We start from the raw sequence: 13,385 nt of genomic DNA on the forward strand, positions 1-13,385 counted from the left end.
CAGCCATGCACATCAGTTACAATAATTAAAATGACAAGCGGAACCACAGCAGATAGCAGCTATTATTACATGGTTTATTTTTATTCCAGGCTGGAATATTTGTAAACGTGTGAGTTTCAAATGCTGTTTTTGTTTTAAATGTGCACTATATTTTCCGTGAACGTATTGGACTTAAAATTAATCCTGATGACATGAAAAGCACTGAGAAAGGAGGAGGCTTAGAACCAGTTTGACAGAATTTAGCTAAGTCCCAAACTCAGAGCACACGCCTTTCTAATGTTTTGATTAATATTTTTGATGTGTCTTTAGAGTTACAACATAGAGTAGATCCAAGTTGGCATTATGCCTAATGCTCTTGAGGGACATTACAACCGAGACTCCAGCTTGCGACCTTATGGTTCTAGTGGTTTGATTGTTTATTGCCATGTTTCTATTTTATGTAAATTAATTTTAATACAGATCTTAAAGCAAAGACCCATTTTGCCTGATACAACTTCTTTGGAAACTCAGAGACGGCTCATGAGGATTGTTCAGCTTTTTTGTGACACTATCAAACTAAATCTCCATAACAACAAAATGAAAATTTATTCCCTTGACTTTATATTTACTTTTAAAAGTCATAAAGTGTTGAAGGTGATGGTCTCTTGCACTTTTGCTGATTTTCCTTTGAAACAATGCATTGGTAAAGGTATTGCATGCTTACTTATTTAATTAATGCTAATACAAAATGCATTTAAATCTGGTGAAAACAAGGAGAAAAACAGGTCTATTTGAATTAGGAGTTAAACAACATTCAACACAAAAACTGCAAACTTTTTTTTCTCATACTCATACTTTTTCAATGGAAAATTACAGAATATGCTCTCAAAAATTATAGCCATATAATTGTGCTATATTATGAGTGTGTGTGGGCTGCTGCTCCTCTGTGCATTGTTCATAATAGAGAAATTCTACTCTCAATAATATTGATGTGTATTCAGTGTATTCAGTGGGGATGTGTGGGTGTCACTGGGAGCAGAATTTAGCCCTTTTGAGCCCTGCACTCTGCACAGCTCCACTACCTTTCACTCTTATAGTCTTTTCCCATTTATTGCCTCTGCTCTTTTCTCCCGCACTTCATGTTAAACAACTTCCCCAGTCCTGTAGGCCAGTGGATACGCCATGCCGTCCTCCCTCAAAACAATAGGGAAAAGACATTTAAAAACAAAATTACATTTTAAAAACGATGAAAAAGTGGCACTGACATGTACACTACAAAAATCAACCAACTACCCTGATCTTAACTTGTGAAAACTTCATTCCTCCCTTGTGTGTTGTATGAAGTATTTCTGCCACTTTCGATTTAATATTATCAGAGTCAGGTCTTTAGGTTATAAACCTGTGTTTGTAGTTGGCATACACTCTTATGGCACTGCAAATATAAACAATAACAAGATGAAAATAAGAATGCATTTTTTATGTATACCACACTTCATGTCCAAAGGCTAGAGTCTAATAACTCTGGTACAGGGTGAAAAAATACTACACCACCTCACACATCCCACTTCTACACATACAAACTAGGAAAGCACCTTCCCATGACTATGCTGTAGGACGGTCAGTAGCTCTATCTGTGTTGATGGGAACTGCTCTAAATAGGGTAACAGACAGCCCCTCAGATAGAGTGGTCCTATTAAGGCTTTATCTACATTATGAATAGTTAGGTGGATAGTGCACTTGATGGATAACATTCTAGGCACTAAGGTAATTCAAATAAATTTGGAATAGGATATGAAGTTCATTGGCTCTCATGCATGGAACCTTTAGCAGTTGTGCTGCTAGATTCTATAGTAGGTACAAGTTGTGTTCCCTCTAATTTTTCCCACTCATGTGCGGAATGAATTTTGTTATGTGCAACAATATGGAGGTGATGTGTGACACATCACCTCCGTATTGGTGAACATAACAAAATTAATGTGGCGGGGGTGGGGCCAAGGGGTTCGGAGTGTGGGAGGGTGAGGGCTCCAGCTGTGGGTGTGGGCTCTGGGCTGGGGCTGGGGCTAGGGATGATGGGTTCAGGGTGCAGGAGGGGGCTCAGGGCTGGAGCAGAAGATTGGGGTGCAAGGGGTGAGGGCTCCGGCTGGGGGCTCTGGGGTGGGGCCAGGGATGAGGGGTTTGGATTGCAGGCTGCCCCAGGGCTATGGCGGGGAGAGAGAGGACTCCTCACAGCTCTCTCTCCCTGCAGTAGAGCCTGGGCTGGGGGGGAGGGGCACCTCTCCCCCGGCCGCGGCAGGTCCAGGGCTGGGAGAGAGGCATCTCTCCCTGCTGCAGCCCTGAGTACCTGCACCGCACTTAATAGGCTGCAGCATGGCCACGCAGCTTAGAGGGAACTTAGGGTACAACCTAGTTTTCAAGACCAATCCCAAATAGAGAGTGTATTGAGGTCTCCAAGTAGTCTGGTACAGCTGGATTCCAGAATGTGTTGTTTCCTTGTTGGGAGAGAAATACCACATTCTTGTCTAATCTATATACAAATATACATACTCCTTGACAGTTATATTAGATGGCAAAATTAATATGCCACTTATATCTCAGTTCTCTATAGAACAGCTCTGATATTTTCCTTGATTGCTTCTCTCCCCAAACACTGATTTTGGACACTCCAATTCCCAAAGTGCCTGGCCTCTTCTCCCAACATATGACCTTCACTGCTGTACAGCAGAAAAAATCCACACAAAATCAGATATTATCAACCATTCATCTTAAACACAAGGTCTTAGGCATTTGCCGCTAACACTACGTCCAGTTCAAAGGCATATCTTCTCATTACCAATTAACTAAACTGAGTGTCAGGTTGGGTGTGCCTACAATAGCTGCTAACCCCTTACATGGGTTCCAGTCTCATAGTTATTTCAAAAAAGTTATTAGCTTCACAGTTCTAATTCTTTTGATGCAATGATTACCATTATGCAACCTATGAACTTTTGTTGTGAGAAGGAACATCAAATTCTGAATATTTCAGAGGTGAAAAATTCCTCTCTTGAACACTACTGAAACCTAGGCTTTTGACTGGCTCATGGTTATAAATAATCCCTCACACCTTCAAGAGATGCACCTTGTCAGCCTGTTGAAGTACTCTCTAACATCAGATAATGCTGCCAACGAACAAGTGAGATTCACACTTGGTTTTCACTTTCCTACTGTACAAATAAGATGTACAACTTTTCCAGATTGAGGGTCAAACACGCTCCCCATCCACCCACCCACCTAGTCTGCAATCTTGGCCACACTCTTGGGTGGCATCAAAACTTCATAACCTTCATTAGAAGAAATAGAAATATAGATCTGGCAATCCCCAACATACAGAGGATAGCTTGGCCCATGTTTTCTTATCAGCTTATCAAGTAGAGTCACATACACATTCAAAAATAAACAAAACCAACAACTGGTGAGAAAACAAATCCATGTGAGGGGACTTCTGGGAAAGTTCTCCAAAGGGGTGGATGGACATTCTCTCCCTCCCTCTCCCCACACTTAAAAACAACACTTTCTGAAATAAAGTGCACATGTTTACATGGCTGCAATGTCACAATGTCATTTTATGTTGCTAATTGTTATTTGCATTGTGTCATAGGCATGTTTTGGGGTGAAGTATGATGACATCATAAAGTACAGAGCATGGCACACAAAAGGAGTTTTCTGGCTCACAAGTCATTTGTAGCGGCAGCAGAAACAGTTGCTTTAGGGTCCAAATTAGCTTTGCAGATAAAATGTTAATGTTGTTTCTGTTTTGCAAAGCAGATCTAAAACATTAGCATGCAGTCACATTCCGACAGAGCAGTACTGCTCTTTTCCATATTAGACTAGAGGTTTTGTACTTCTCTCCAGTTCCAGAACTGTAAAAGCAAGTCAGAGCCTGCTCCAATTGAAGTCAATGGAAGTTTTGACACCGACTTCAAAAGGAGCACGACTGGGCCCTAAGTAACCACAATGAACATTTTCTTAGATTGCTCCTCCAGAGACTTAAAAATTCCTTTGTTGGTTTTTGAAAGAAAATTAAATAAGTTAAGGTCATGAACTTAAAATAAAGGTTTTGGCAAAGCTGTTTTGTATATCAATGCAATGCCCAATAAAGGTGCCGTTTGATTTTACATCCCCCATCATTAAATGCAAGCAGACATTAAATATCATTTAATTACTGTACTACACTGTTTTATTCAAGTCACTTATGCAGAACAATATAGAACACATACTAATAAGCTTTACTTTTCATGTAGTACAGATTTAAAAAGTAGCAGTAAAAAGGATAGTCTGAAAGTTACCTCCTGGGGAAAAAAGTTTCTCTCTCTCTCTCTTTTTTCTTTGATTATGTTCTGAAATGTTAATTGGGGGCTCATCCTTTTGGACTGGAAAACTGAAATGTACACGACAGCTTCCTACTGCTCATGTTCATAATGGCTTCAGAGACAGGAGGAAAATGTCCACAAAACATCAATTTGATTTGCAAAGCTTTGGAGGAAAAAAAAATCAAAGCAAACTTGCTTTGGGCTTGGCAGACATCTGATTTGCTATGTCATGTTGCCCTCTGAGAATTGGTGCTTCAAATGTTAACCGGGGGAGGGTGAGATAGCTGCAATGCTAACCACCAGATGCTAAACTGGATAAATCAGGGCTTGTTCATGAACCTGGTTTGAATAGGCCAGCACCCTGCATCAGCAGATTTGTTTTTCATATACTATAGGGGAGCAAAAACCAGATCTTCCATCTAACACAGATACCTATCTGTTGTTGCTATCCTGGAGCAAAAGAAAATGAAGATACAAGCTGTACTCCAGGAAATGTCGTTTGGGGAGGCTGATGGTTAATGAGAGGAGAGAAGTATCAGTTGAGAAGCGTAGGCCCATTCCCATCCCTTCAAAATGGGGCTTCCCATTTGATAGGAGATGAAGAGGCCATCCGCAAAGTTCCCTGATTTGGAGAACCAAGGCTCTTCCTCACTGAGTTTCTCCCAAGTTCAGACACTAAGCCACACCTGACAGCACTTCGTCCCATTTTGAATCATCAAGGTCTTTCTCCCCCCCAGAACAGAAAAACAGCTGCCTCAAAGAGTAGCAATCTTGCATTTGCAGACACTAAGATGACTCTTTACTGCAAGAACTCCCTCCCCCTGTTTGAGACACCTGAACTCCTTCCCTACACACACTTTTCATTCATCACCTGCCATTCCTCTAGGCTCCCTGTCTAACCAGGCAGAGAGTGAGATCTACTTCATTTCCGGCACAGTAAGGGGCACCTCCTCTGCCCCATACCTCACTTCCATCAGAAGGCTGGGTCTCCTATCAAATTAAAGGAATTGAAGTGTAAGAAAACCCATGTACTGCATCTGGTGTGAATCAGAACAGGATTTGGATTCTGTTTCCTGTTTCAACACTGGGATTATAAATAAAGCAAGGAAATAACCATCAATATAATTTTTATTAAGACAAAATGACTTCTTTAAATAAGTGAAAGAACACCAAAGGCTCAGTCCTGCAAACATTTTTCTACTGGGCATAGTGCTTATGCCCCTCAGCAGTCTGACTGGAGGCAATGGAACTGCTCAGGATCGTGCACACTATTCTAGTAGTGATCCACCTGCACCACCCCACCCTGCAAATTATGTCATTGGGAGCTTTTCAACTGACTTTAATGAGAGTTGGATTAGGACCTATATCACCGTAGCTGTGGCTGAGGCTAGAACAATGGCTTTCGATCGCAAAAGAAAGACCAACAGAGGTTTTTAAGGACTGTGTATGTATGGATATTAAATTGAAATAAATCCATATTTCTACACTATTTTTTCATTGCACCCTTATCTAATACTTTCCTCCAAATGTTCTAAATTATTCTAACAGATGAGAAGAAAATTAGATTTCTGTAACACTATTACCACAAAGAAAAGAATTCCCTCAAAAAATAGACTTGAAAATAGATTTGAGAGATCCCTCCCCACCATATTCTTTCTAAAACTAAACAATGTTATTCTTGAATTCCACACTATAATTTTTTTCCTTTAAAAGTCAGAATCTAATGCAAATATGTGATGCAAAAGCACATACTTACAAGTAATACTGTCATTCTATCAAAGTAACAAGCTACAGCAGAGCAGGCAGGCAAAAAACATTCTCCGATGGCTTTACAACTTCTAACAACAGTATATTTGCATTTAGGACGGCAAGAGATGCCATATGCAACTTGGTTTCCATAAAACAATGACGACAAAGCTACTGCAGTTAAAAAGAAATATTGCGATGGGAGAAAGAAGAAAATGGGAATTTAAAATCTGAATAAGACTGGAGGACAAAATTTGGTTTATACTTAAGCGATTTATAAACCATTTTCATTAGTTGCTACAAAACTGAATATGGACCTTTATTTTTAGGCATACTTTAAAATAATATTTGATCCTTCAATTACAGATAATACTAACACCATAAATATGTAAAAGATCAGGGAGGAAATCCTGTCCCCAGTGAAGTCATGGGAAAATTCCCACTGACTTCAATGGGACCAGGATTTCATCCCAGGATTTTAGCTGAAAATTACCAGACTCCCTTTAGTATATAGTATAAGCAAAAGTTGGAAACAGTAGGCTTTAATTTTCATTAGAACAGAGGTTCTCAATCCTTCCCATGCCATGACTCCATTTTCTGTACTAGGATCCCCCTCCTCTCTACCTGGAACCTATGGGTATGAGAAGGCTGCTTGTGATCCTCAGACACCTGCTTGTCTCCCCCTTCTCTGGGAGTCATGACTCATGTGGAGAACCCCTTTATTAGAAAATCAGAAACAAAGAAAGCGTGTTGACCAACTCCTCAGGTCTCAGGCAGATCTGCTTGGCAACACTGTCTTGCTGATTAGAGGCCCAATCCAAACCCATTGAAATCTATGGGAGTCTTTCCATCAACTTCAATGGACTTTGGATCAGGCCCTAGAAAGATGAAGATGCCTTTACTTTACTTAAGCAGAGAATTTTGTGAGAACACAGATGGGCCCTGAGCTGCGTAAAAAACTTTACATCCAAAGCAAACCTGATGAGACTTTACTTACTTACAAACCCAGCAACATATCACCTATCTAGTTATACTACTTGAAAGCAGTACTCCATTGTAGAGGAGGTAGTTATTTATATTGGTGTCTGTAGCTCTTTTGTCCACCTTGCATAAAATCCAATACACAGAACTAAACCTTGGATGACTTTCTTTCTCCAAAATATATCCATTATGATTTTCTCTCTTCCTAACTTAGCTTTTCTTTTTGTTACCTCCTGATATGCCTGCAAACACCTGAATGGGCGAAATTTGATACAAATTACTGATGACCTTTTAGTGATGTCTGATGGATGGGTTACAGTTCAGCATTAGGATATCCTTCTAAACTCAGAAGCTACAATGAATAAATGAACCAAACTTCCAAATTCTACTACAACTAAATCATTAGTATTGCCAACCTGCTGCAAGCATATGTATACATTAGATTTAAACAGGATCCAGAAGATGTTAAAAGTAATAGAAAAAAGTGTCCTTGCAAAAAAGCCACTGCTTACATTTCTCTCTAAAGGAGCAGAAGATAACGATTAACCCTAAAGCCCCTGCCAGTGAAGGAACATTAAACTGAACATTAGCATCCTCACCTATGAGTGTAGTTCAGTGCTTGATCAAAGCGGCGGGGGGTGGGTGGGTGGGAGGGAGGGAGGGATGGAGCTTAGAGGCTGCAGCCCTAGACCTCTGATTTTCTGGGAGCGCCTCCACTCCTTGAAAAGGGAACTATATAAATGGAGATTTTTTTAAATCACATTCATGCTAATGCTAAAAAGAAAAGAAACAAACAATAATGTCCCCTGCGGACACTGATTTTGACGCAGTTTCTTAAGCTTTCACAGTTAAAGTTTAATTAATTTTTTTTTCAGATTTTCAGGTGCTGATGACTGGAGTGCGAATGGGTGGTACTAATCACCGGTCACTGGCTTCTAATGACAGCTTAGTACTTCTTTACTATTGTTTTAACCTCACTTCAACAAGATGTACGGTTGACAATTTCTAAGTGGAGGAGAGAAAAGTGTAAGCAAGCTACCCAAACTTACAGTTTCTCTGCTAGTGCTGCTTCAGAATCATCTTCCAAAGAGGTCTTTCTCAGGAAATGATCATCAAAGTGAAGATATGGATATGAATGTGTTCCCTCAGGAGAGGGCAGGAGAAAAGGCAAGGATCCCTGAAATCCAGGACCAAAGTAATGGTGAAAGAGACAACCCACTTCTCCTACCATCTGTCTGTACAAAAGGTGGAGAGAATAGTTGTGATAAAGAAGATAATGTTGTTGTTAGCATCAGACAAGCTTTGACTAAATGGCCTTCTTTGATAACAGAGGAGTTTCACACACAGTGCATCAGGAAAGGTCTGCTCTATTTTCAGAATCACTATGACACATTTATAACACCTGAATACTAACACCAGAAATGGTATCTCCCACCTCTTCTTTTCCAACGAAAACTACCAAAGGGAGAGAGTTGCCAGAGGCATTGTTGGCCGTATTCTAAATCCACAGGAGCAGCATTCTGTTTTGTGTGTAAACTCTTTTCGCCGCCTAAATGTCTTAGCATCTTCATAACCACAGGCTTTTCTGACTGGAAAATGCAGGGGAGAAAACTTGTTCTTATGAAAACAGCGTGGAACATTGCAATGCCATGGTTGTATGGCTAGCACGTTCACAAGGCAAGAATCACATCAACAGGAAGATGGAAGCAGCTGTACTAACGCAAACAGCTTATGGAAGGAAGTTTTAAAGCGTATTGTGACCGTAGTTAAACTTCTTATTGAACGTGGATTAGAATTTAAAGGAAGGAAGGAAGCCATTGCTGAATTTGACCCATTTCTAAGTGACCATATTAAATGTTATGGGAACAAAAGGGAAAGGTAACCCCTCCTACTTGTCAAAAATCTGTGATGAGTTCATTGTTGAGCTAATGGGATGTAAGGTTTTGAAATTCACTGTAACTGACCTCAAACAGGTGAAATACTACTCTTTGATAGTAGATTAAACTCCAGACATCGCTCTTGTCGATCAGTTATCTGTCATTTTATATTACCGCTTACATGGTGCCATATGGTGCATACATGAGCATTTCATTGGGTTTATACCAAATGAAAGTCACACACAGGCAAGTTGCTCTTCCAGATGCAAACAACATTGCTATTGAAAACTGCAGAGATCAGTCATATGCTTATACAAGTAACATGCCTGGAAATTATGAAGGTCTTCAAGCTCAGATCAAAAGACGAACCCCACGAGCTGTGCTTTGTGATGCATGCAGAGCTCAATCTCCAAACTTAGTTGAAACCTGCAGAATTGCTTCTTGCATGGAAGCATGACGCCCTCCTCAGGGCATCCCGGAACTGTAAGCCACTGTGTTATCTCTCTGCCTCAGCAAAAGTGAGCTTTGCTGGAGATTAGACTCTGTGTCAACTCCCTACCATACCAATCGTCCTACTTCACCAGCAAATTCCTCCAGACACTGCCAATCTTAACCTTGCCCTGCAGGTAACAGTGAACCCCAGTTCCTGAGATCCCCAGAGATGTTTCTGTAGCATCCAATTCCTCTTACTGGACAAACACAATATCATGTGTGGCACCTGTATACACCTCACACAAGGATATTCATAATCAACAGGTCACCAGCTTTCATAACCAACCTGGCTCAATCTACTTTTATAGTAGAATAATATTGCATACAATCAGTTGATTCAACTTTATATTCTCTGGGGTTCAGATCCCATGTTCTCCCCCTGGAGTGCCACGATGCTGATTGTCACAGGAAACCATAAACTTTTTCAGTTTTGTTCAGACACTAGATTTTTTGTGGCATCACTCAGGCAATGAAAGCTTCTGTGCCACAACCTTCCCAAGAGTGAACAAGGAACTTTCCTTGTCCTAAAATTCTGTCAGATATGAGATGGTCCTGTCCTGCTGAATCTCGTAAAACAATTGTAGTGAACTATCAGGGCATTCAGCATGGTTTGAAACAAAACAGTGAAACTCAAAAGGAAGCACAGTCATTGTACATGAAAATGTGCAAACTGAAAACTTCATTTATGAGTATCTCATAGAATGCGATACTAGAAAGGCTTGACAAAACTAGTGGAAAGCTTCTAAAGCCAGGTTTGGATCTTGTTGTTGCTCTTAATATGCGGACTTCCTAGCAAAAGTTTGCCACAAGCTTATGGTCTCAGTCTGATGATTTTGAGTAGCATGCAAAAAAATTTCCCAGATGGCAAAAGTGACATAAGTTGAGGAAGAAGAAAATTCGAGGCCGAGTGCTTTTATGTTATCCTCAACAAGCTAAGTTTGGAACTAAAAAAAGTGAGTGTTATACTGAACTATCTGCAAGATTTGGCTTCCTTACATCTCTTGATCAACTACAAAGTGAAGAGATGAAAACGTGCACTCAAGCATTGCTCAACGCTCACCCTAATGATCGCTCTAGATCTGAGCTTCACACCAAAATTTGTCAATTTTCAGCATTTATTGCAACATGCAGGATAACAGTGCTACTGGAATCATCAGATTTTTGCATGACAAAGATCTGAGTAATGTCTTCCTGAATAGTTTCATGCCACTGAGACTATTTGACTTTATCCATTGCCAACCAATTGTTCTCTAAGCTTGCCTTAAAAAAGTTGTCTTTGGTCAACTTAGTAGGATCATTAAGCTTCTTTTCTACCATCATTACAGTTGAATGGGATTTAATTCACACACTCATGCATCTGACGAAGTGAGTATTCACCCACGAAAGCTTATGCTCCGATACATCTGTTAGGTGCCACAGGATTCTTTGTTGCAATTCATATACTGTCATTTGAGCAGGGGTGAAAGTAAGTAAAAGGACTTACCGGTAAGCTGGAGTCCTGGGCAGAGGCGGGTCCTCAGCTGGAAGAGGCGGGGCCTTTAAATCAAGATTTAAAGGCCCTGGGGCTCCAGCTGTGGCTGGGAGCCCCGGGGCCTTTAAATCACCCCCGGAGCTACCAACTGCAGAGGCGGCTGGGAACCCCGGGGCTCAGGGGCTATTTAAAGGGCCCAGGGCTCTGGCTGCTGCTACCGCAGTGGAGCTCTGGGCCCTTTAAATCACCGACAGAGCCCTGCCGCCGCTACCCCGTGACTCCGGCAGCCGGGCTCGGGTGGCGATTTAAAGGGCCCTGGCCTCCGGCCGCTGCCGGGAGCCCAGGGCCCTTTAAATTGCCAGCCTGGGTGAGCCGGTCCGGGCCAGTACATTGTACCAGACCAAACAGGCTTACTTTCATCTCTGCATTTGAGGAAACAATAACTGAATTTGCAATATACGCAATGCCAGTTTAAATGTGCACCATTCCATTTGACTCACTGTTTTATGTTTATGCAGGTAGTATGAACAGTAACTTGTTCATTGTCTTTGATATTATTTTCATGTTTATTCAATAATATACATGACTTGTTGATTGTTATGAGTACTTATTTTTGCTTTCATTAATATAGTGCTCATGAAAACTGGGCCTATGAAAAAACAAACCCTGGGCCTCCAATCTCGTTAATCTCGCCCTGATAGTTATACAACAGTTTACAGAGAAGTACTGTAGCACCCACATGACTAATTTGATGTTAATGCTTGGCTAGATCCATACTGGCTGGTTGGAAATCATCTGTGTGGGTGGATTCTATACCTATTTCTAATATTTTATTAATTAGCTTCTAGGCAAATCACAGGTATGTGAAGGAAACCTCAGTAACAGGGTGCTAGTATTGCAGCTGTGAAAAGTTGCAATATAGCGGTGCAGAAGATATTTAGAGACCATTTACATATATAAGTAAAATGGAGGATAGTAAGACAAGACACTGAATCATCATCTACCTTTCCTCAGATTATAATATGTATGTTTCCCATTCCTTGAAAACAGAAGTTGGGGGGGAAATTCAGTCAAAATGTTTTCTGGTGAAAAATGCAGATTTGGCAACAAGTATTTTGCACATTTGTGTCAGAAAAAACTGAAAACATCAAAATTTTGAAATTTTTCAGATGAATTGTTTTGCTTTTTTTGGTTTGAAACCCTGTGCTCCAGGTGTCCCTATACCTTCAACAGCCAAAAGCTATGACTGGACAACGGGGTCCCCCAAAGCAGCTGGCACTGTCAGAAGACAAGATACTGGACTAGATGACCCATTGGTCTGACCTAGTGTGGCCATTCATATGTTCTTATTGAATCACTTTGGGTTGAAATTTTCTTCAATTTTATTTCTTCAAATACAAAACTTTAAAAAAAGCTTGAAATACACACATGTATATTCATCTATATCTAAATGAAACCTTTCATTTTTGATTGAGCAAAATGTTTTGTTCGACCCAAAATATTTCCCCCAACTTCTCATTTCACTAAAAAAAAAAATCAGATATGAAACATTTCCCCCCAATTTCTTAGAATTGCCAGCAAACTAAAAAAAATGTTATTTGCACAGCTCTACTCAAAAAGCCGGAAATAATACATGTTGCTTTGCTGGTGTTCTGTTTAGTTGGGTATCTTGTTCTGTTTATTTTGCTTCAGTGATTATTTGAATAATGTCACAATTTTAAAAGGCACATAATGAAAGCTAAAGCACCATCTGCCAATAGTTTTTGTTCCTGTAATTTGTTTTACAATTATACAGCAATATGGTGAGGAGGCACAATTTCCTGTTTCAAGCTTTTTGCTCCAGCAAAATTACAGCATATTGGGGTGGTGAATGTACCCACACAGATTTCCCCGTCCCTTTCCCGCAGAAAACTTAATCCACTACAGATGTTGTTTTCCCTCTATTAACTAAGGCAGGGGTCGTCAACATTTGGCACGCGGCTCGCCAGGGTAAGCACCCTAGCGGGCTGGGCCAGTTTATCTACCTGCTGACGCGGCAGGTTCGGCTGATCGCGGCCCCCACGCCGCGGTTTGCCGTCCCGGGCCAATGGGGGCAGCGGGAAGCCGCAGCCAGCACATCACTCGCCCGCGCCGCTTCCCGCCATCCCCATTGGCCCAGGACGGCGAACCGCGGCGAGTGGGGGCCGTGATCGGCCGAACCTGCCGCGTCAGCAGGTAAATAAACTGGCCCGGCCCGCTAGGGTGCTTACCCTGGCGAGCCCCATGCCAAACGTTGCTGACCCCTGAACTAAGGAGTCAGAAGAATTGAAGTACAGAAAGATTAAGTGACATACACTACATCACATAGGAAGTTTGTGACAGAGTCAGGGATTGAAACTAGATTGTCTTAAACATGAGACTATCCTTCATCACTGAGTCAATTCATTTTGGGTCAAATGAAATGTTTCATATCAACAGAACTAAAACATTCTCACACTAGTCAGAATTTTTTTT

Source organism: Terrapene carolina, unplaced genomic scaffold (assembly GCF_002925995.2).
Source record: "Terrapene carolina triunguis isolate 2854851 unplaced genomic scaffold, T_m_triunguis-2.0 Scaffold35098, whole genome shotgun sequence".
In the NCBI taxonomy this organism is placed as follows: Eukaryota; Metazoa; Chordata; order Testudines; family Emydidae; genus Terrapene; species Terrapene triunguis.